The 26,626-nt window shown below is 34.7% G+C and overlaps 1 non-coding gene across 1 annotated transcript; it reads right to left on the bottom strand.

Annotated features, from left to right (window-relative positions):
• Window positions 1-2,423: 2,423 nt before the first annotated feature.
• On the bottom strand, window positions 2,424-2,530 carry LOC139856414 (small nucleolar RNA R71). Its single transcript, XR_011761896.1, has one exon. It is a non-coding gene; the product is annotated as a small nucleolar RNA R71 (small nucleolar RNA).
• Window positions 2,531-26,626: the final 24,096 nt, after the last annotated feature.

Here is a 26,626-nt window from a genome sequence, read left to right on the forward strand (position 1 = left end):
AAATCGACAAACCGGTCACTAAACGGTAAAACCCCCCTTTTATAATAATAATAATAATACTACTTATATACATATATATATATATATACATATATATATACATATATATATATATACATATATATATACACATATATATATACATATATATATATATACACACACACACACACACACACACATATATATATATATATATATATATATATATATATATATATATATATATATATATATATATATATATATATATATATATATATATATATTGATACAAATATAGTTTAAAATAAATATAGCGTTAAACTTAGCCAGCTCCCTGTGGAACGAGCCGGACTTACTAAAAACTACACTACTCTACGATTAGGTACACTGCCTATAAATTTTGTAGCAAGGTTTAGGTATATCCATTCTATAAATAAATAAATAACTTGTGTAAATTTTATCGTATTTAATAGTATTTCGTAGTAAAATATAATCTATTTCGTACTACACCTCGCACACATCAAGTATTTTTGGCGCCGCTGCCGGGGACGCCATAGAACGCTAAAAAAAAGATTTTTATTAAGTTTTAATCTATTTTTGTAAAAATATATTTTAAATTTTAAAAGCAAAAATATAAAAAAAAATTATATTTTTAAGTGTTTAAATAAAAAAAATACATTTTATAAAAAGTATAAAAGTATTTTTTTTAGTTCTTAAAAATATAATTATAAATATTACTTATATATTAATTTTATAATTTAAAACTCAGAAAAAAAAATTAAAAATATACGGGCCTGGTACCCGAAGCCATGCGATCGCATGAACAGACGAAGGAAACCTCATGCGGTCGCATGAGGTGATTTGACAGGCCTGAATCATCAGACGTACGGTTAGGGTTACGTATTATTAATTATTATTATTAATTAATAACCTAATTAGGGTTTATGTATTTAATTAGTTATTAATATTAGTTTATAATTAGTAATATTAAGTTTTAATATTATTATTAATTATATAAATTAATACTTTTATAAAATAATAATATAAAAATAATATTTTTATAAAATTTATATTTTTATCATTTTAGTTATAATTTGTATTTGTATCGTTTATTTGTACATTTTTCGTTCGAAATTAGTTTTTGCTGTAGTATTTTATATTCCTAGATTTTTAGGCTTTGCCGTAAAATCCCTTAAGTGCTTTTTCTTTAGATTAAGATTTAGGAGCTTTAGAATTTTACGACGTCACTTATCGCTTTAGTTTTAAATAGATTTTAGTACCTAATTAAGTTATTGCTGTTTTGGATATAGAATTCCTTTTAAGCTTTAATTCCTTTAAACGTAATTTTTAATATTTAGTTTTTAGACTTTTAAGTTTCGACGCTTTACTTTCTTATTATTATTTTTCGACCTTTTATTTTTCGACCTTTTTTGACGCACTCTTTTTCTTCCTCTTATTTCTCGACGCTCTAGTTTTTAGGACATAGATTTTTATCTTCTTCAAAATTTCGACGAAAAATTATTTTAAGCGGTTAAATTGATAGACATCCAAAATTTTCTGGTTCGTAGTAATAGTTGGATTTGTTAGTGGCGATTTGTGGGCTTCTGATTTAAAGGGTCCTGGCTACCTGATGCATCTATTGGCTATTCAAAACGTGGGCAAAATCAGAAAAGTCTATAAATTTGATAACTTATATAATTTTTTATTTTTTTTATAACTAATAGGATATTCAGTGAATGCACCGAGCAAAACGTTCACCACCTTTCATACGCTCACCACCTGTAACTCGATCAAGACATCTAGCCAATATTGTCGCCGTTGATTTTTCTTTAGAATCATCATCAAGTCGACCAAGTACTCCAATTCAAATTTCCGATAATCCATTTTTTGAACCCGATCTCACAATTGAGAACCCGGAGGATATTCAAGGACAATTCAGAGATCCTGAACCACTAATCATTCCTCATGAACCATAAATTACTCATCCAGAGATTGTCAAGGAAGAAACCATTAAATCAGAATCCCCTAGTGATTCAGATTCAATAAATTCAATCATGGAAAATCAGGAACCTCTAAGTATGGATGACCGAATGAGAGCTACACGCACGAGCCAAGGTCATGCAATTACACAACCAGACATTAATGCGCCAGATTATGAAATCAAAGGACAAATCATACACATGGTAACTAATCAATGCCAATTTAGTGGTACGCCGAAGGAAGATCCAAACGAACATCTTCGTACCTTTAATAGGATCTGTACTCTATTCAAAATTAGAGAAGTTGAGGATGAACAGATCTATCTCATGTTATTTCCATGGACTTTAAAGGGAGAAGCCAAAGATTGGTTAGAATCTTTACCTGAAGGGACGATTGATACATGGGATGTTTTAGTTGAGAAATTTCTTAAAAGATTCTTTCCGGCATCCAAAGCCGTGAGACTTCAAGGAGAAATTGTTACGTTCACGCAGAAGCCAAATGAAACTCTATATGAAGCGTGGACAAGATTTGGAAAGTTGTTTAGAGGATGTCCTCAACATGGTTTAGATACTTATCAAATAGTACAAATATTCTACCAAGGATGAGACATTACTACACGAAAAGACATCGACATAGCAGCTGGTGGTTCCATTATGAAGAAAACTGCAACTGAAGCTTACAAAATTATTGATAACATAGCCTCCCACTCACATGAGTGGCATCAAGAAAAAGACATCGTTAGATCATCTAAAGCGGCTAGAGCCGATTCTAGCCATGACTTTGATTCCATTTCCGCAAAGTTAGACGCTTTCGAGAGACGAATGGAAAAGATGACTAAAGATATTCACGCAATACGAATTAGTTATGAGCAGTGTGGAGGACCACATTTGACAAAAGATTGTCTCAGTATTGAACAAACAATGGAACAAAGAGAGAATGTTTCATACATGAACCAAAGGCCTGAAAATAATTATCAGAATAATTATCAACCGCCAAGACCAAACTACAATTAAAATCAGAATTATAACTGAAATGTTCCAAACAACAACCAACAAGGTCCTAGTAATCAACAAGTATCTAATAATACTTACAACCAGCAAAGACCCATTTTTCCAAATAAACCACCACAAACCGATGATAAAAAGCCAAATTTAGAAGACATGATTTCGAAGCTAGTTGAATCTCAAATGCAGTTTTTCACATCTCAGAAACAAACTAATGAACAAAATGCTCAAGCATTTAGAAATCAACAAGCTTCTATCCAAAATCTGGAACAACAAGTGAGCAACCTAGCAAGGTTGATAGGTGAAAGAAAACCGGGGAGTCTATCGAGCGATACAAATGCTAACCACTGAAATGAAACAGCTAAATTCATTACCACAAGAAGTGGTATTACACTTAAACCACCTGAAATACCTGTAATTTCTGATGACGCTATTCCTACTCCACAGGCACCACAGCCTGAGCAAGATAAGGAAACAGAACCGATAGTTGAAAAGGTTAATAAAGATAACACAGTTAAGGCGAAACCTTATGTTAAACCATACCAACCACCACTTCCTTACCCAAGTAAAATGAGAAAAGAAAGACTTGAAACCGAGCAATCCAAATTTTTGGATATGTTTAAACAAATAAATGTCAATCTTCCTTTCATTGATGTGATTTAAGGAATGCCAAGATATGCTAAATTCTTGAAAGATCTAATCACAAATAGAAAGAAAATGGAAGAACTCTCGGCTGTTACAATGAATGCTAATTGTTCTGCAGTGCTGTTGAATAAGCTACCAGAAAAACTCTCTGATCCGGGAAGTTTCACAATTCCATGTTTTCTGGGTAGTCTTAGTTCAATAGAAGCATTGGCAGACTTAGGTGCTAGTATAAATCTAATGCCATATTCACTATACGCTAAACTAGACCTTGGTGAATTGAAACCAACACGAATAAGCATACAACTAGCCGATCGATCAGTAAAATATCTTAGAGGGATAATGGAGAACATGCTAGTTAAAGTTGGTACTTTAGTATTTCCAGTAGACTTTGTTATTCTGGACATGGAAGAAGATTCTCGAGTTCCTCTTATATTAGGAAGACCATTCTTAAACACGGCTAAAGCAATAATAGACGTGTTCGGTAAGAAACTGACCCTAAGTATAGAGGACGAGAGTGTTACCTTTTTTGTTGATAGAGCCATGCAATAACCGCAATCTGCAGATAATACATGTTAATATATTCAAACTATAGATTCACATGCAAAATTGTTACAAGAATTTCCAGAATTATAAGGAACGGGAGAATGTTCTTTAGGAGAAGGAACTGAACCAATTGATGAAGCTGAAATGTTAGCCGCACTCATGGCTAATGAATACGAACCAACAACAGAAGAACTTCAAATGTTAAAAGAGGAAGACAGATATCGATACAAGTCATCGATAGAAGAACCACCGATATTAGAGTTAAAGCCACTTCCAACCCATTTGGAATACGCTTATTTACATGGTGAATCTGAATTACCTGTAATAATATCGTCTTCTCTTACGGAAAATGAAAAATCTCAACTCATTTATGTGCTAAAAGCTCATAAACTAGCTATTGCATGGAAGATTCATGACATTAAAGGCATAAGTCCTTCGTATTGCACACATAAAATCCTTATGGAAGAAGGTCATAAAACATATGTGCAACGTCAACGAAGACTAAATCCTAATATGCAAGATGTTGTTAAGAAAGAAATTATTAAACTGCTAGATGCAAGTTTAATTTATCCAATCTCTGATAATCCATGGGTAAGCCCAGTTCAATGTGTACCTAAGAAGGGTGGCATGACTGCCATCACAAATAAAAAAAATGAGCTTTTTCCTACTAGGACTGTAACAGGATGGCATGTTTGTATTGATTATAGAAAATTAAATGACGCCACCAGGAAATATCACTTTTCCTTACCTTTCATTGATCAAATGTTGGAAAGATTAGCCGGAAATAGTTACTATTGTTTTCTTGACGGTTTCTCCGGATACTTTCAAATTCCAATCGCACCAGAGGACCAAGAGAAAATCACATTCACGTGCCCTTATGGTACTTTTGCTTACAAACGCATGCCATTTGGAGTTTGCAACGCCCCTGCAACCTTTCAAAGGTGCATGATGGCAATTTTTCACGACATGATAGAAGAATGCATGAAAGTTTTCATGGATGACTTTTCAGTCTTCGGTGATACTTTTGAAACATGTCTAGTTAATCTTGAACGAATGCTTATTAGATGCGAACAATCAAATCTAGTACTTAATTGGGAGAAATGCCATTTCATGGTTAAAGAAGGCATCGTTCTTTCAAGGAAAGGAATTGAAGTGGATAGAGCTAAAATAGATGTAATTGCTAAACTTCCACATCCCACCAATGTTAGAGGAGTTAGGAGTTTTCTAGGGCATGCCGGTTTTTACCGACGTTTCATAAAAGACTTTTTTAAAATTGTCACTCCTATGAATAAACTCCTAGAAAAGGATGCTCCATTCATCTTTTCAGATGAATGCATTAAATCTTTTAATATTCTTAAAGAAAAACTCACTAATGCGCCGATCATGATAACTCCAAATTGAAATCTACCATTTGAACTCATGTGCGATGCAAGTGATTTTGCAATGGGAGCCGTTTTAGGACAAAGAATTGAAAAACGATTTCAACCTATTTATTACGCTAGTAAGACGTTACAAGGAGCACAAACGAATTACACAACTACTGAAAAAGAACTCCTTGCTATTGTCTTTGCTTTTGACAAATTTTGTTCATATCTCGTTCTAGCTAAACCGGTGGTCTATACCGACCATTCTGCTCTTAGATACCTATTTTCAAAACAAGATGTCAAACCACGATTAATCCATTGAATCTTACTCTTACAAGAATTTGATATTGAAATCTGAAACAAAAAGGGAGCAGAAAATCTCGCCGCTGATCATCTTTCTCGCCTTGAATATCCTGAATTAGAAGTTCTAAATGAATCGGCCATACAAGATAACTTTCCTGATGAATATCTTTTGAAAATCGGTTATAATGAAATTCCATGGTTTGCAGACTATGCAAACTACTTAGTATGTGGATTCCTTGAAAAAGGGTTGTCGTACCAAAAACGAAAGAAATTCTTTAGTGATATAAAACACTATTTCTGGGAAGATCCACATTTGTTTAAAAGTTGTCCTGATGGAATAATACGCTGATATGTATTCGGGGATGAAGCTAGTCTACGACGCTGGATTCTATTGGCCTACAATTTTCAAAGACGCACACCTTCTTTGTAAATCCTGTGATGCTTGTCAAAGGGGCAGAAAAATAAGTCAATGTGATGAAATGCCACAATGTTGATGCATTTTATGCAAGTCCCTAGACATCTACCCACGTCCATTGCAGGTACAACAGTTTACAGGCCACCATGATCGCTCGTTATTATCCTGTCTGTGTTTGTATGTGGTTACAGGAACTGCAGGAACGAGATTTGGATATTTGACTATGTTAGACTTAGTCAGACGTACGAGTGAAGCCTCATTCGTACGTCTGACAGCACGGTTGATGCTGAGCTAAGTCACAATTACAACCTAAATGAGAAGACATGAGTGAGTGATCACACGTACGACTGATGAAGCCAACTCGTACGTGTGATGGATGACTCGTACGGGTGAGTCAACAGCAGGGGTATATAAAGTCTTATATTCTTCATTTTAGGTTAAGTCTTATATTCTTCATTTTAGGTTAAGCCTCTCATTTGTTACACACACTCAGATCTGGTGAGCTCCTCCGATTCTCTCTCAGCCCAAATCACCCAGATGGTAAATAATAGCTCCAGGTGTTGATCTAATCACACTTGATTTAGTTGTGGTTTGACTAAATTAATCCTAAAAAGCTTAACCTATTCACTAGAGGGTTTGATTCACTTATTCCGAAATTATGTGAGTTAAATCTGTTGATTTCTAAGTTCCTAGTCATGTTTCATCATTGGTATTAGAGCGTTGGTTATGATTTCAACATCATCCTAGTAATTTTTGGTGATTAAAGAGTTTATTTGTTTGGTTTTTTTGAGTTTAGAGTAATTTTTAGCAAAAAAGAATCATTTTTACGTGTGTAATAGTGATTTGAGAGTGTGTTTATGTTAGTTTAGTACTAATCCAGCTTGTGAACGAAGAAATTGAGGTTTAGCTTTAATTTCTAGGGTTTTTGAGTGATTTGTGTGTGAACAGCAGCTCACACAAGTGGGTTAAGATTTTTGATCACTCGCACGGTTGACCAGACGGTTGACATCACTCGTGAACTCACACGCACGGGTAAGCATAACCTTTTAGGTTAAGAAACTACAAGTCTGATCACATGAGTGATCACGCGGTTGATAGTGACACGTACGAGTAATCACACGGGTGATTGTCACTCGCACGTTTAAGACTTTGTGACTGGTTCTTTTGGTTAAGTTGTGACACGTACGATTGAGCAGTGACACGTACACTTGAGACTGTGACACGTACGGTTGATACTATCACACGTACGATTGATATCCTGAACTGCACGGTTTACCTTTGGTAAAGTTTTCAAGATGTTTAATTCAAACGACTATGCGTTAGCTGCACCGTTAGTTCAGAGCATTACGAATATGACTCAACGATTACTTCTTGCTGAAAGCGAATCCGAAAGTGGTACGAAATGTCTAAGATTAGTGAATATGGATAACTATTCCACTTGGAAGTCGAGATTTAAGATTTGGTCTGATGGTCAAGACATGAAACTTTGGAAGTATATTGAAACCGAATTTCAATGGCCACGTTCACCTGTGACAAATGAATTGTATACCTTACATAATATGCCTTCGGAAGAACGTGATGAGTATAACTTGGAAAAGAAGATGTACTGTAACTTGACAAGTGCTCTTGATGGTCCGATTTTCCATCAATTTCTGTGTCATGATAACTCATTCAAGATATGAGAAGCACTTCGTACCTTCAACGAAGGAAATTCATCTTACAGAATAAGAAAAGGGTTAGAACTAAAAGCTGAGTTTGATTGTTTTCACTGGCAAGTTGGAGAGTCTATTACAGAATTGGTTGAAAGATATCATCATTTGCTAGCTGAAATACACACGCATGATGTAACCATTGAAGAGAAAGACAAAGTAACATGTCTAGCTGGAGCATTACCGTTAGAATAGAATGGTTTCATATTAACTACGAAGACCAATGGAGAACTTGCTACTGCTACAGTGAACTCGTTTATTGCTAGACTTCAAGAAGAAGAGCTAGAGTTGTTAAACAAAGTCAAGAGGTCTAAACAAGTTCAAGACACAAAAATGTATTGTCCAAATGGTTATACACCGCCTAAGTCGCCTCATGCACCATTTCAAACAGCTTTTGCTACGAACAATCAGAATATGTATGGTTTGAATGTCAGCAGTACACCTATCCAACAGTCTTCGTATCCACCACAAGTTTCACCATGTTCTCTCAATACTCAATCACAGCCTACTACCAATACTACTGCGTCAACTACACCGACTGCATCAGATGTTCTTTCTGCTCTTAAGATCGAGAAATTGAGGAAAGCTGGAAAAGAAAAGATTATTGAAGATATAGCTTTGTTGTCAAGCCTTGTTAATTCTTATGACAGTTATCTTGATGGTCGTGTGGGTAACATTCATCTAACAACAGAAGATTATCATCAGCTTGATAAAGATGAAGCAGGAAAGATGGATACTATGTGGGGTATGGCAAATCTTGTAAGACGAGCTAGAGATTACGAAGAGTGAACTGGAAAACCAATCAGTCTGACCAAAGATACAAAACTGGGTTTTGATATGAATTCTGTTACTTGTTACAACTGTGGAGAATTAGGTCATTTTTCAAGACAGTGCACAAAATAGAAGAAGCAGGGTAATCATAATTCGTTCAAGAATCAGAACTATAGTTCTCAGATTCAATCTACAAAACGTGAGATTTACATTACTGATAAAGTAAATGAAGCTGATACAGCTGAGAGTCCGAACAAAGCTTTAGTTGTCATTCATGGAGACGATGATGACTGGTCTATCAAATTGAATGTTGATGATCAACAACCTAAAGCTAACATGGCCAAGATTTCTGAAGAAAAAGAAAACTGTGTTATCGGTCAAAGTATAATTGAGAAGTTGACTGCTCGTGCTGAAAGAGCTAAAAAGTTATCACGAATCATTCGGAAAGAGAAGATTCAAAAAATGGTTAAAGATAAATTCAAGAAGGCACGTGATTCAGTTCCTCGTACACCTGAATCTGGAAGTATTTCACCAACATCGTCAGAGGGCTACTACTTCAACAGTTGAAAGGATAACTATTGTGATACCTCTGTGTTTGAAGAAAGTCTAGAGGCTAAGCAGAGTGAAGAGACATTGGTTGATTCTGATACAGAACTAGATAAATGGGGTAAAATGTTTGCTGCTGAATTAGAAATGTTAGTTCTCATGGGTGAAGAATCAGATCTAGAGAGTGTAAGTACAGATAATGATGATTTGGACAAGACGTCAGAATCAGAGGTAGAAGTTAAAGATGATCAGACTGGAGTAGATCAATCTGAGTTTGAAGCATTGAACAAGCAAGCAGTAGATTTACTGAAGATGTGCTTATCAGAAAGTGATCTTTAAAAGGTTTCTCGTTTGACAAGAGCTAAGGATATATGTGACAGACTTGAGCAGATTCATTTGGGTAAAGATGCTGATACATCAGAGTTTCTTACAGACTCGTTAGAATCAGAAGATGAGCTCGATGATGGGAAGAAGACAGATTTCTTTGATTTTATGGCTAAGACTTCCTCATCAAATAACGCTCAACAGGTATCTTCTGATCCATCTACTGTTATTGAATGTGTTAAATGTGCTGAATCTAAGGTAACAATAGATAATTTAACAAAGGCATATGCGAAGATGAAAGAAAAATGGCATGCTGACCATGTGACCACTAAGGTTGAAAATGAATTGAAAGAGCAAATCAAAGTTTATAAAAAACAACGTCACGATCTTAAATGTTATAACTTTGACATAAATCAAGCTTTAATTAAATGTGTTGATACAATTAATGAACTAAAGAAAGAAAATGAATGCGTTAAAGCTGATTTAGAGGCAATTTCAATCAAAATGAAATGTTGGGCTAGTGCGTCACAATGGAATGCATTAATGATGGAACTTAATGACACCAAGGGAAAGGGTATTGGATATAGTTCTGTATCTCCTCCTTTTCAGAACACATTTGTTAATGCTAACGTAGTTGACGGTCGACCAGAAGATTGTATCCCTCCTAGTTATGAAGATTATGTTAAAAATAATAAAAAATGTAGTTCAACTAAGAATACAACTTCTGATGATACTGCTGAAAGTGCTCTAAATCATGAGGAAGATAGGAAAACTAGGTTAGGAGATAACTCTAAGACAAGTAGAGTCAGAACACCAAAAGGTCCTGTTAAGATTTTGAAAAATCCTAGATTTGCTAGCAGACCAGTTCCTCCTGTTACCCCTAAGCCTGTTTAGAAAGAGAGATCAAATGGTTCTCCTGTGTTAGTAAGAACACAAGATCCATCATCTTCAAATTCTAATAATGTGTATCAATTCAGAGGACATAGGGAGTTTAGAAAATGTTTTAATTGTGCTGTTTTTGGACACATTGCTGCTTATTGTCCTAGAAGATTCCGATCCCCAAGACATAAAGTTGACTTATCACATGATGATTCTAGATCATCTCATGTTCATCGAACAGTTTTCTCTGTAAATGATGAACTTCGTGATAAAAGATCTAAGAGAAATGTTGTCTTTGGAGACTCCAAAAGGAAGTACTTCAGTAGTTCTATTTCTCCTATAAAGGGAAAAATTCCTAAAAGAAATTTTGAGGCAAATGTTGCCAATGCTAATGAGAAAAGTAGACCTTTTGAACCAAAGTTGAGGTCTCCATCTCAAAGAGCTAGTCGTAGAAAGTATTTTTCAAGAACTAGACCACGGATGAATCATTCAGATTCAGAAAGAAATGTCAAACGCCAAGAGCGTGACACCTCTCCTTCCAAACTTTCTAAGTTTAAGGTTTCTAATGATGAGATTCCTCTGGACTCAAATGGGAAATGGATGGAAGTTCAAGCTATGGGTGTTAATGGACAACCTACTGCCGTCCGGGCGTGAGTTCCCATTATCAATTAATTTCCTTAATGTGATGTGCAGGGAACCAGGCTACCTGTAAACAACACCTAGATTGTGGATAGCGGCGCTTCGAGACATATGACTGGACATCTATCTCTTTTTCGGATGTACACCTAATTAAGGGAGGTTATGTTGCTTTTGCTGGAGATAAGGGTGGTCATATTTCAGCTCAGGGTTTATTGAAGAATGATAAAGTCAGTTTTGATAAAGTGAACTATTGTCAAGAGCTTGCAAATAATTTGTTATCAGTTTCACAAATCTATGAAAAATCCTTCAAAGTAGCATTTGATGACGAATACAGCTACATCTTGAAACCAGAGTTTGTGATTTCTCCTGAAATGATTTTGATGAAGGCTCCTCGATAAGCTAATTTATACATGCTAGATATGAATGTTGCTACTTCAACTGCTGAACATCATCAAGCTTTTGTTTCTAAAGCGACTGAACAAGATTCTATTACATGGCAAACGCATGGGTCATTTAAGTTTTCGGAAGATGAACCATCTGGTTCACAACAATCTCGTAGAAGGTGTTGATCTTCGTTCATTTCAGATTCCAGGCACATGTGTTCCTTATAAGAAGGGTAAGCAGAGCAAGAAAGCACACAAGTTGGTGAGGTATAATCCAATCTCTGCTCCACTTGAGTTATTGCACATGGATCTCTTTGGTCCAATTCAGTTTGAAAGTATTGATGGTAGTAAGTATTGTCTGGTGGTAACTGATGATTATTCAAGATTCTCATGGGTTATGTTTTTGAAAGAGATGTCTGATACGTTTAAAAATTTGAAACTGCTAATCAATCGATTATAGACAGGATTTAATTTGAAAGTTAGAAAGATTCGATGCGGTAATGGTACGGAATTTAAGAATCAGTACCTTGCAGGTTTCTGTATTGAAAAAGGTATCAATATGCAATTCAGTTCTGCATACGCTCCACAGATGAATGGTGTTGCTGAAAGAAAGAATAGGGTTTTGATTGAGACTGCTAGAACTATGCTAGCTGATTCATCTTTACCTGTTCATTTTTGGGGTGAAGCTGTTGCAAATGCTTGTTACACTATGAATCGAGTTTTAACCGTTAAAGGACTAGGTAAAACATGCTATGAGTTATTGTATGGGAGAAAACCTTCTTTGAAGCATCTAGAAGCATTTGGTGCCCCGTGTACCATTTTAAAGAGAAAACAAGGAAGTACGTTTGATTCGAAAGTGGTTACTGGAGTGTTTCTAGGGTATAGTTCTCCTAACAAGCGAGTTTTCAACAATGAGATAAGATGTGTTGAAGAATGGTCTGATGTTGATTTCCAATAGAGTTACACAAAGACTGCTACCAAAAGTCATCCTTGGATCTACAACTATGATGAGCTGATTGATTCATTTAATCTTGCTCCAGATCAGACGGAGAATGAAGCAGAGTTACAAATGCTGTTTGATTTACAAAACGAGCCAGAAGTGTCTGCACCTACTCCACCTCCATTAACTACTGTCGTTGAACCAGCACAAGATTCAGATCATGATGTTGATCCAGTGTACGATACCTGCGGATCTGATATTTCATGTGAGAATTCTGATAATCCTGAAGATGGAGATACCATGAATCTACACCATGAGATACCTGTTCCCGCACACCCAGTTCCCAGAACTACAGCTGCTCATCCTAGAGAAAATATAATTGGAGATCCAAATGCATGCGTTAGGACAAGAAGACAAGTTCAGTTTTATGGTCAAGTTGATGCTCATATGACAGCTGCTGCTGCATATTACGAGTACTCATGTCATATCTCAAGGATTGAACCAAAGACTACAAAGGAAGCCTTGAAGCATGTTGACTGGGTCATGGCTATGCAAGAAGAAATTCAGCAATTCCATCGTTTAGATATTTGGAGGCTAGTTACTAAGCCGCATGGTGCTAAAGTAATTGATCTCAAATGGGTTTGGAAGTGCGAATTCGACGAAGATGGCAATGTTACCCGTAACAAAGCAAGATTAGTTGCTAAAGGTTTCAGCAAGATCCTGATTTTGATTACGATGAAGTTTTTGCTCATGTTGCCAGATTGGAAGTGATTCGCATTTTCTTGACTTTCGCTTCTTTTATGAAGTTCAAAGTTTATCAAATGGATGTTAAGAGTGCATTTCTTTACGGCAAGCTAAATGAACGAGTATATGTCAGTCAACCTCCGGGTTTTGAAGATCATCTTCATCCTGAAAAAGTTTACCGATTACGACGAGCACTTTATGGTTTACATCAAGCTCCTAGAGCTTGGTACGGACGATTATCGAGTTATCTTATCGAAAAAGGATATCAAATGGGCACGGTAGACTGTATTCTGTTCACAAAAGTTCAAGATGACGATATTATTTTAGTCTAGATTTATGTTGACGATATTATCTTTGGTGCTACTAAGCAGGAACTTGTTGATGAGTTCGAACAAGTGATGAAGGATGAGTTCGAAATGAGTAAATTGGGTCTTCTACACTACTTTCTTGGTTTACAAGTCGAACAGACAGAAAATGGAATTTTTCTTTATCAGGCAAAGTATGTGAATGATATACTGGAACATTTCAGTATGACTCAAGAACGTCCTGTGTTAACTCCATTAGCTGTGAATCATGGTATTTCACTTGAGTGCGAAGGAGAACCTGTTGATCCTACGTATTATCGAGCAATCATCGAGTCGCTTATGTATCTCACTGCGTCTAGGCCGGATATTATGTTCGCAACATGTCTGTGTGCTCATTATCAAGTTAATCCGAATACAGTTCATCTTACAACTGCCAAAAGAATCCTATGTTATTTGTTACATTCGCCAAATCTCGACATCTGGTATTCGAACGATGAGAAGTTTGATCTTGTAGCTTACAGCGATTCAGATTATGCAGGTTGCAAAATTAATAACAAATCTACATCAGGAGGATGTCAATTTTTAGGTGAAAGGTTGGTGACCTGGCAGTGCAAGAAACAAACTGCAGTTGCTCTTTTCACGTGTGAAGCTGAATATATAGCTGCTGCTAGTTGTTGTTCGCAAGTTGTTTGGATCCAACAACAACTTCGCGATTACGGGCTAAGAATCTCTTTCTCTCCTCTTTATATTGATAATACTGCTGCTATAGCGATCACTAAGAATCCTGTTCAACATTCTAAGACCAAACACATAGGTGTTAAATATCATTTTCTTAGGGATTGCCATGAGAAAAAGATTATTGAGGTTAAGAGAATAGGTACTAAGGACCAGAGGGCAGACTTATTTACTAAGGCTTTTAATCGACCTAGGTTCTTATTCCTACTAGAGATGAATGGCATTGTTGATCGAGACAAAGTGATTTCGGATGTTGTGTGCGAGGTTTAGTCAAGACTTTTAGGCTTTGCATTAGGATGCATGACATATAGATTTTTAGTTTCTGATTATCTGTATTGCATATTTTGCTTTCTGTCTGCATTTCTTTACATGATTTCATTCAAGGTTGCATGCTAGCCTATAGATGTTTTCTGTTTGGTTAAAATGCTAAAACACAAAAAGATTTTATATTTTAGTATTTTAGGGGGAGTATATGTTATCAGCAGAAAATACCTAAAAAGTGAAAAATGCCTCACCAGAAAATCTTAAAAAAGTTGAAAAATCAGAAAATGAGCTTGTTTTGATTAATCTTTGGACGTGAAGAAATTACTGTACTGAGAATTGATATATTTGATTAGTAATGACTGATTTGAACGTTTATGTCTATCTGTTGTGTGATGTAATGATAGATGTGACTTATGAATTCTTGACATTAGACAATCATAATTAGAATAATGATCATCTGAGATTCAGAAGTCATGAACGATCTGTTGCGTTTGAAGGTAGTCACCTAATTATCTCCGAAATCATATCTAATGATAATTGTTGAGGAACTCAACAGTCGGTTGAGGGTATCCCATATCATAATTGATAATCATTAGAGAAAGTTGGGGGTGAATTTTAAGTTGAGGATTATCTGTTTGGCTGGTGCATACCACGTTGTCACGGGCCTAAGACTTTATAATCGAAACTAAACCCCAAAAATATCAGAGAAAATTAGTTTATGTCGAAAGTAAGTGTCCCTTCTCGCTTAAGGTTGAAAAGTATAATTCCTTATTGCGGACCGTTCAAGCATTTTAGGGAGAACACCTTCGAGTGATCTGAGCAGACAACAAAGAAACATGAGTTCATTCATAAAAATGGAAAATCCATTCATGATGATGTTCAAAATCAATATATCAAAAGACAGTGATATGCTCAAAAGAAAATATCAAAAGAAAATCAAAGTCAAAAAATATTTGACGTATCAAGATGGCAAAGTCCTGAAAGTATGAAGAATGCTGATTCATGATGTGCTCTTAAAGAACTCAGATCATTCTTAGTGTGACGCCCCCGCGCAGCTTGAATTGTTTAATCACGACGTTCACACTGAACTATCAAGATTCTTGTCGTCTGCAATATAGAGTTATACCTATTAAGACCGTAAGTTGGAAAGATACTTATCTAGATATACTCTAATTATATATATATATATATATATATATATATATATATATATATATATATATATATATATATATATATATATATATATATATATATATATATATATATATATATATATATATATATATATATATATATATATATGAAAGTTTATCTTTCGATTCCGTTTTCCATGTCAACTTGAACATAATGAAGTTAAGGGCCTTGAGATTTATTTCGTGTGACGACTGGTCATGAGGCAAGTCTGCTTTAACTGTAGACCAATCCCCGTGTTAAATATTGCGCCTATTCGGATAATCAAATATATTCTAAAAGCTGTCGTTTCAACTAGATTGAAGATTATCAATACACTGATAGAAGCCAAAGGCTGACAGGGTTATTCAAAATGCCGTGAGAACCATCCTGTTCATTTTGAATGAAATACATGGAAAGAGATAACAGAAAGTTACATGTAATGAATTGACAACCTAATAAAAATGCACAATCATAAGTGATGGAAGAATCAAGGATTAATGAACTTAGCGTGATCTAAAAAATCACTGCTCTATAATGTTTAAAGTACTTAATGCCAACATGATTGTCGAAGTGTTCGAAATGAATATGTTCATGTTTAATGAGGATTGATATCAGTAATTGCATGATAATAGACATAGACTGGATAATTGGGAATGAACAACAGAAGTTGATTCAATATGTCAGTTCTGATCCATTTTTATATTGTTAATCATTTTTGCTCACAAAAAGAATGTGGATTTGAGTATTTCATTTATATGCTTGTTAAATAGCTTGTTCTGATTACTGTAAAAACAACAAAAAGATTTTTGTTTACATGTTATTGCATTTCATGTCTTTCATTTGAGTATTTTTAGGTGCATGACATTTTACATCAGAAAATCCATAAAGATTTTATCATTTCTTTGTTTTCTGATTATCCTCGGAATGCATAACGACATCTGAAAGAACCTTATTGAGATCAAGACATTTCTGGCCACCAAATCCATAAGTTTGAAGTTTTTAGAGCTGGTGATTACTTGAAGGACTTTAATGATTTAAGGTTGTTAGTGAATTTAAGATGACATTACACTGTAGGACTTACTCAGGATAAACAAAATGTTTGGAGTAATAACCTCAATTAGGTTAAGTTGTTTGGATTACCTAAGTGTTAATGTTCATTTCTTGAAGGTTTTAGTGATTTATGACTCAATATGAAAGTGTTAGTTAGCCCTAAGATTGTTAAGCGAGTCGAAATTCTAAGTTTGTGAAATTTTGAAATTGCCTAAGTGGCTCACACGCACGCTTGATGTGTGAACCGTAAGGGTAACCACACGCTTGATGTTAACCGTACGGATGACCCTGATCAAAATTGGTCTAAGACTATTGGGTCGCACGCATGTGTGATAAAGGTGAGACGCATAATTGATTGTGGATCGTGTGATCGTCACCCCTATTTATACTCTCGTGATCAACTGTACGGTTGATCACGAGAGTATAAATCGTGATCAACCGTACGGTTGATCACGAGAGTATAAATAGGGGTGACGAGCTCAGCAGCTCACACTTGTGCACCCACTTCAATTTTTCTCTCAATTTTCGATCTTAACCAATCAAGATTTCCACCACAGCGTTCGTTCATTACATGATTCCGATCTCAGCGCCACCCAATAGGTACAATTTCATCGAGTTTTAGTACATTAATTTGTTGATTGAATGCATCGAAACCCTAAGGGTATATAACTCGAATTTTGTGTAATTAGAGCTTGTTTTGATCTGTGTTTGCTATTGTTTTAAGTTAAACGGAACCTATACATGCTATTGTGATGTAAATCAGTCCCTAAAACGATCAAACATGTATTTTGTTGAATTTAAAAAGGCATTTAATACGGGTTTCATCAGACATGCACGAGTAACGTCACTCACACGCATGAGACATGACTGGCACGAGTCAGTGCACGGTTGATGATCAACCATGTGGACCTTTGAGCTCACTCGTTTGTCTTGATCTTATTGATCACTCATCTGCAAGAGCTGACACGTGTGATTAACCGCATGAGTCACCACACGGTTGACTCACTTGCTTAGAATTTTGCCTCAACCGTGTACATTGTCTGAAACCATATTACTGCGCAAACGTGTCAACAGTGACACGAGTGACTATATCACTCGCACGGTTGATCTCTCAGCTGCACGTGTGACATGATCACTTGCACGGTTCATCATGTTTAACACGGTTATGGCACTTTGATGCAAATGCTATGATGTTTTATGGTGATTGATTTATATATCTAATTGTTCTGTAAATGTTTCAGTTTTTGTTTAGATATCATCAAATGGCTGAAAAACAAGTCAATATTCCAGTTGTTAACGTTGAAGGACAGGGGGAGCAACAAGCTAATCCTCAAGCTAATCCTATTAACCCACCTGCTCAGCAAGAGATTCCTCTAGAAAAGGGAGAACTGAACAACCAAGTTGCTCTTTATGACACTAATCTTGAGAGAGGTTCTCACTTTAAGGATATTATTAAGTTTCTTAAGAGATCAAGGATACACACTGCTATTTCTACTGAATGCACACCATACTACAGCCATCAGAAAGAGTTCTGGAGAAATGATGTACTGGATGTAGATGAAGATAAGCTTGTTAGTAAGGTTCAAGGACATGATATTACTATTTCTAAGGATGTGATTTGAAGGATTTTGGGTTTTAATGGCGAGAACTGCTCCCACATGACTATCAATAGAGAACGAATTCATGGTTGCTTTAGAAGATGTGCTTATTCTGGTTACCTTGGTGGCAAATCCGAACTGGTGAAGACATGTCTACCACCACAGTTTAGATATCTTGCTCACGTGATTATGCATTGTTTGAGGGGACGCAAATCTGGCTTTGATAAGTTAAACGAGAAAGTGCAGAGTATGTTTTTGGCACTTATTTTAAAGGCACCATACGATTTCTCGGGATTTGTCTTATACTACTTCAAAGCAAACCACTTCAGTACTACTCAGAGATACCTGATCTATGCCCGTTTTCTTCAATTAATCATTAATGACGCTACACCTGATCTACCTAAGCTTGAAGAGTATATTATCCACCTGAAGCCGATGAATCCGATTACTTTTCGCAGAATGGAAGAGACAAGGAATGAGGATTTAAAGCCTGACTTTAATATAAAGCTCATTTGTCATCTTATCAAGGAGAACTATCGATGCCCAGTAGGTAATGCTTGGAGGAATGAGGATTCAGACTCTAACTACGAAGTTACAGATGAGGAAGGTGAGGGTGATAATCAGAAAGCTACTGGTAACGTTCAAGGAGGAGATAAGGTTAATGACGAGGTTATCGAGGGTGATGATGAAGGGACAGAGGAGGATGCCAACTTGATTCATAGGAAAAGGAAAGGAAAGGATCATATGACCTCAGAACAATCAAAAAGAAGGAGAAAAGAATGAAGTATTCTTATGAGTCACCTCAGAGATCATCACAAGGAGGTTCAAAACAACAAGCTCAGAGGAAGCCATCCGCTTTCATGAAGGATGCAAGGGCTGCTGTTACATCACCAAAACTGCCACCACAACACCTCAGGTCACGTCAGATGAATACAAGACTCAGCAAAATCTGTTGATGTCTTTGGTCACGAAGATAACGAATCTGGAAAATCAAGCTACTGAGGAGAAGAAGATCAGTAATGCTAAGATTGAATCGTTGGTGGAAGAGAGCAAGAGGTTATCTGATAGGTGGGTCAACAGAAGAGTAGGATAGATAAGTTGAAGAAGAAGTTTTTGGCGATTAAGAGTGAGAACAAGGAGAAATTGAAGAAGTTAAATGTAAGAATAGAACAGCTTACCTCTGGTCAAACAAAGTTGATTAAGGAGAGGGAAGAAGAGTATTCTTCTGATTTGGGTGAAGGTGATAAAAAAGATGATGAAGAAGACGCTGGAACTGGAGGACCCTCTTTTGATATACCGTTAGTGATACCTATTCAAAGTTTTAATGAATATGATGAGGTCTTTACTGCTGAATATTATATGAATTATTCAAATGTTTTTAATGATGCAGAAAAGGGGGACGTTCCACCAAGTGAGTTTCCTTTGGAACAGCTTGCTGCTCTAGCATATGACAGCGAAAACGATACAGAGAATGCAGAGTCAGTTGAAGCTGAAAACAAGGCTCCACAAGAAGAGTCATTGTCAAGTATCCCTCCCGAATCAATCCAAAATATCAACTTAAGTGATTTTGATCTGTTCGAAGATGAGAAGAGTGAAGATTCTGTTGGTAAAGATAGTTTGAAAAAGGATGTGATTATTGAGTCCAAGGACGAATTTTTGACAGAATCTGATGATGATGAAGAAGAAGAAGAAGAAGTTGAGATTGTTATGCCTTCGCTTGAGCCATACTCGCATCCGTCACTCAACACCTTAAGTGACTTCTTTAATCTGAGTTGTGAAGAGAAAAGAAAGAACTTAATTGAGTTAGAAAATGCGAGAAATGTATACAAAGAACAAGTGAAAGAAGTGGATGTTATGTTAGAAAGGAACAAGAAGATCCGACATGAGAAACTGCTCGTTGAGAAAGAAAGAAAAGAAACGAAATTGAAAAATAAGAAACTCCGAGCTGAACAAGCTAAAGCCGAGACATGGAATGAGATTAATGAATGGTTCAAACGTGATAGGGTTAAAGTAAACAGAAATGTTGTAGAGGACGAGATTCATCAAAGTTGGTGGAGACAGAACGTTGTTAACCCTGATCAAGTAGATAAGCCAGAACTCGAGCCGAAGTTTGTTAGTTTCTATGAGAAAGGTAAAAGAACCAAGAAGTACTCCAAGGGTAAAATTTTGAGTTGGGGCTATTTCAAGGAGATCAATTTTTTTGTGATCAAGATGGAAGGCGGAGTAGATTATATGGCACATCCAAGTCACTTCAAAACTCTACCGTACTTCGAGATCATGCAACTTGCGAAGCTGAAGATGTTGAATGTTGAAGATTGTGACCTTTCTAGGTGGTTTCAAAGAAAACTCAGATATGACTATAAGACAGGGAAATGGGACATCTTTAAGTCAACGGCCGCTAGGTTTTCCATACACCCGACAAAGAAAAATTCTAAGGGAGGACCTATCCGTGTTGTTAAGTTCTGTCCAGCTAAGTATATGAAACAATCTCCCTTGATGCCATTACCCAAGGATATCTGTAAAAACTTCAGATGGTGGTTCTATGATGAGTTATCGGAAGAAGCAGTGATCTTGACTGTAATTGAGAAGGAAGATGGAAGCATATAGTTCGATAATGTGAGGATTCTGGATCCCATGTGGCTGAGGAACTTATCGAGATTTGATGTGGAGACTCTTCACCGCCATCACATTACTTTTAGAGATGATCGAAAAAAAGGATGCTATGAGATATCAACGTGTGATCGATGTCTACTATGCATACCTCAACAAAAACAGTGATGCTTAAAGCTCAAACCAAGTTCAAGCCAGCTGATCTATGTCTGATACTGTGTTGCTCGTTTGTTTTTAGTTTTTGATGTTTGTTTATGCGAGAGAGAGAATCTGGATCTGTAGTAACTTTACTAAACTGTTTGTGTTTATGAACTTGCATGGTTTATGGACGTTTACTTAATGGTAATAGATGTTCTAGGTCCTAGGGGGAGTTGTTGATGCATTTTATGCAAGTCCCTGGACATCTACCCACGTCCATTGCAGTTACAACAGTTTACAGGCCACCATGATCGCTCGTTATTATCCTATCTGTGTTTGTATGTGGTTACAGGAACTACAGGAACGATATTTGGATGTTTGACTATGTTAGACTTAGTCAGACGTACGAGTGAAGCCTCACTCGTACGGCTGACAGGCTCATACGCACGGTTGATGCTGAGCTAAGTCACAATTACAACCTAAATGAGAAGACACGAGTGAGTGACTTCTTTATTATTATTATTATTATTATTATTATTATTATTATTATTATTATTATTATTATTATTATTATTATTATTATTATTATTATTATTATTATTATTATTATTATTATTATTATTATTATTATTAGTACTAATGTTATTATTGTTATTATTATTATTATTGTTATTATCATTATTGCTAATGTTATTATTATTACTTACTAGTATTAATATGTTACTAAATATTATCATTAGTATTATAAGTATTACTAGAAATATAAATTTTACCATTCTAGTATTAATATTATTATTATGAGTATGATTAATATTATTATTATTATGAAAAATAATATGAGTTATTTTCATAAATATTAGAATTATTATCATCATATAAGTATTGGAGTTATTATCATTAACATAAGTATTATTAATAGGATTATTATTATTATTATTATTATTATTATTATTATTATTATTATTATTATTATTATTATTATTATTATTATTATTATTATTATTATTATTATTATTATTATTATTATTATTATTATTATTATTATTATTAGCATTATTAACATTAAAAATTATTATAATTATAATCAAATACAACTTTATTCACTATTATTAATATTATATATTATCATGTATATAAAAATATACTTAAAAGTAACATTTCATGTAAGTATAAATTAATTATATTAACAATTTTTTATAAATGCCCATATATAACAAATTAGGTATTTTTAAAACTATATAAATAATAATCATTTTAAACATATATACAAATCAAATAATTAGTATATAGAGTTATAATATAGGAAATTGTTCAGTTACGATTATATGTATTAATGAATATACAAATGATGTAGGTTCGTGAATCCGAGGCCAACCCTGCATTGTTCAATATAGTCATATGTATTTTTACTACAAAATACATTTGGTGAGTTTCATTTGCTCCCTTTTTAAATGCTTTTGCAATATATATTTTTGGGACTGAGAATACATGCGCTGCTTTTATAAATGCTTTACGAAATAGACACAAGTAATCGAAACTACATTCTATGGTTGGATTATCGAATCGAATATGCCCCTTTTTAGCTTGGTAGCCTAAGAATTAGGGAAATGGCCCCTAATTGACGCGAATCGTAAAGATAGATCTATAGACCTTGACACGTCCCATTCGGGTTACGAATGCTTTAGTACTTCGATTATCATGTCCGATGAGAGTCCCGGAATGATGGGGATATTCTATATGCATCCTGTTAGTTCGGTTATCAAGCGTTCACCATATGAATGATTTTTATCTCTATGCCGTGCGAAATGCCTGATATGAGATTATGTTTATGAGAAATGGAAATGAAAATCTTGTGGTCTATTAAATTATGGAAATGAATGATTATGACAAACTAATGAACTCACCAACCTTTTGGTTGACACTTTAAAGCATGTTTATTCTCAGGTACGAAAGAAATCTTCCGCTGTGCATTTGCTCATCTTAGAGATAATATTTGGAGTCATTCATGACATATTTCAAAAGACGTTGCATTCGAGTCATTGAGTTCATCAAGAATATTATCAAGTCATTTATAGTTTAGATCTATTATGAAATGGTATGCATGCCTGTCAATTTTCGATGAAATGAAAGTTTGTCTTTTAAAAATGAATGCAATGTTTGTAAAATGTATCATATAGAGGTCAAGTATCTCGCGATGTAACCAAATGTAATGTATTCGTCCAGATGGATTAGGACGGGTTGTTATAGACACTCCTACTTAGATATTGATAGAGCAGAGCTCCGGATAATACATAGATTCTTAGCGAACTCGATTACACAACGGGTTAGAAACAAAGAGAAAATGACCCTAAACGATTTATTCTATCTTAAGTGTATTCGAGACCCGATGAGCTTTGTTAACATTCCTTATTGCGTAGGCCATTATCTTTCTAAAGTTGTTGAGGGTATGCAAGCAGGAAGTATTATAGGGGAAGGTATTTTTGTTACTCTCATTGGAGAGTACTTAGGTGTAGATAGAGAGCATGGGGGTCCGATGGTAGAGATTGAGGAACAAGCCAAGAGTATAGGCTTGCAGGTTTATCAAGGTGCAAAGGTACTAAAACGGAGGCACAATATGCCAATACCATATCAGGGCACCCATCCACAGGTAGAGAGGGGTTCGAATGAGGAGATGGAGGAAGCAGATGATATTAGGGATGTCATTAGGTATAGTTATACTGATGTCTTTCAGCATGTAGATGAGGTGGAAATGAATAACCAGACTAGGCATGAAATGTCCCGTTCAAATTGATTATAAACGTTCCATATTAATTGATTTCGTCGCGAGGTTTTGACCTCTATATGAGACGTTTTTCAAAGACTGCATTCATTTTTAAAAACAACCATAACCTTTATTTTATCGATAAAGGTTTAAAAAGCATTACGTAGATTATCAAGTAATGATAATCTAAAATATACCGTTTACACACGACCATTACATAATGGTTTACAATAAGAATATATTACATCAAAAAAAATAAGTTTCTTGAATGCAGTTTTTACATAATATCATACAAGCATGGACTCCAAATCTTGTCCTTATTTTAGTATGCAACAGCGGAAGCTCTTAATAATCACCTGAGAATAAACATGCTTAAAATGTCAACAAAAATGTTGGTGAGTTATAGGTTTAACCTATATATTATCAAATCATAATAATAGACCACAAGATTTCATATTTCAATATACATCCCATAAATAGAGATAAAATTCATTCATATGGTGAACACCTGCTAACCGACATTAACAAGATGCATATAAGAATATCCCCTATCATTCTGAGAAATCCTTCGGACATGATAAAAACGAATTCGAAGTACTAAAGCATCCAGTACTTTGGATGGGGTTCGTTAGGCCTAATAGATCTATCTTTAGGATTCGCGTTAATTAGTAGATCGGTTTACTAATTCTTAGGTTACCAAGCAAAAGGGGCATATTCGGCTTCGATCATTCACCCATATAATGTAGTTTCATTTACTTGTGTCTATTTCGTAAAACATTTATAAAACTGCATGTATTCTCATCCCAAAATATTAGATTTTAAAAGTGGGACTATAACTCACTTTCACAGATTTTTAATTCATCGGGAAGTAAGACTTGGTCACTGGTCGATTCACGAACCTATAACAAATATGTACATATATATCAAAGTATGTTCAAAATATATTTACAACACTTTTAATACATTTTAATGTTTTAAGTTTATTAAGTCAGTTGTCCTCGTTAGTAACCTACAACTGGTTGTCCATAGTTAGATGTACAGAAATAAATTGATATATTATCTTGAATCAATCCACGACCCAGTGTATACACGTCTCAGGCTAGATCACAACTCAAAGTATATATATATTTTTGGAATTAACCTCAACCCTGTATAGCTAACTCCAACATTACTGCATATAGAGTGTCTATGGTTGTTCCAAATAATACATATAGATGGGTCGATATGATATGTCAAAACATTTGCATACGTGTCTATGGTATCCCAAGATTACATAATATATTAGAATACATGTATAATACAATATAAGTTAGCTAGGATATGATTTGTATAGAATTGTTATAATATTTCCAGTAGCTACAACAATAAAAAAAAAATATTCAATCTTGTTTTACCCATAACTTCTTCGTTTTAATTCCGTTTTGGCTGAATCAAATTGCTATTGTTTCAGATTGAACTCTATTTTATGAATCTAAACAGAAAAAGTATAGGTTTACAGTCAGAAATATAAGTTACAAGTCGTTTTGTAAGAGATAGTCATTTCAGTCAAAAGAACGATGTCTTGATGACCATTTTGAAAAACATACTTTCACTTTGAGTTTAACCATGATTTTTGGATATAGTTTCACGTTCATAAGAAAAATCATTTTCCCAGAAGAACAACTTTTAAATCAAAGTATATCATAGTTTTTAATTATCAAACCCAAAACAGCTCGCGGTGTTACTACGACGGCGTATGTTCGGTTTTACGGTATTTTTCGTGTTTCCAGGTTTTAAATAATTAAGTTAGCATATCATACAGATATAGAACATGTGTTTAGTTGATTTTAAAAGTCAAGTTAGAAAGATTAACTTTTGTTTGCGAACAAGTTTAGAATTAACTAAACTATGTTCTAGTGATTTCAAGTTTAAACCTTAACTATGTTCTAGTGATTTCAAGTTTAAACCTTCTAATAAGGTAGTTTTATATATATGAATCGAATGATGTTATGAACATCATTACTACCTCATGTTTTGTGGATAAACCTACTAGAAATGAGAAAAATAGATCTAGCTTCAAAGAGATGTTAAATTATTACATTATCATGATATTATGATATATTAATATATCTTAGTATGATATATATACAGTTAAATGTTGTTACAACGATAATCGTTACATATATGTCTCGTTTCGAAATCATTAAGTTAGTAGTCTTGTTTTTACATATGTAGTTCATTGTTAATACACTTAATGACATGTTTACTTATTATTTATCATGATTAAACATAGTGTATCAATATCTTAATATGATTCATATGTATTTAGTAAGACGTTGTTATAACGATAATCGTTATATATACCGTTTCGAGTTTCTTAATTCAATAAACTCAATTTTATGTATATAACTCATTGTTAAAATACCTAATGAGATACTTACTTATCATAATATCATGTTAACTATATATATAATCATATATATGTCATCATATAGTTTTTACAAGTTTTAACGTTCGTGAATCACCGGTCAACTTGGGTGGTCAATTGTCTATATGAAACCTATTTCAATTAATCAAGTCTTAACAAGTTTGATTGCTTAACATGTTGAAAACACTTAATCATGCAAATAATAATTTCATTTAATATATATAAACATGGAAAATTTCGGGTCACTACAGTACCTACCCGTTAAATAAATTTCGTCCCGAAATTTTAAGCAGTTGGAGGTGTTGACGTATCTTCTGGAAATAAGTGCGGGTATTTCTTCTTCATCTGATCTTCTCATTCCCAGGTGAACTCGGGTCCTCTACGAGCATTCCATCGAACCTTAACAAT

This window comes from Rutidosis leptorrhynchoides, chromosome 6 (assembly GCF_046630445.1).
Source record: "Rutidosis leptorrhynchoides isolate AG116_Rl617_1_P2 chromosome 6, CSIRO_AGI_Rlap_v1, whole genome shotgun sequence".
Lineage (NCBI taxonomy): Eukaryota > Viridiplantae > Streptophyta > Magnoliopsida > Asterales > Asteraceae > Rutidosis > Rutidosis leptorrhynchoides.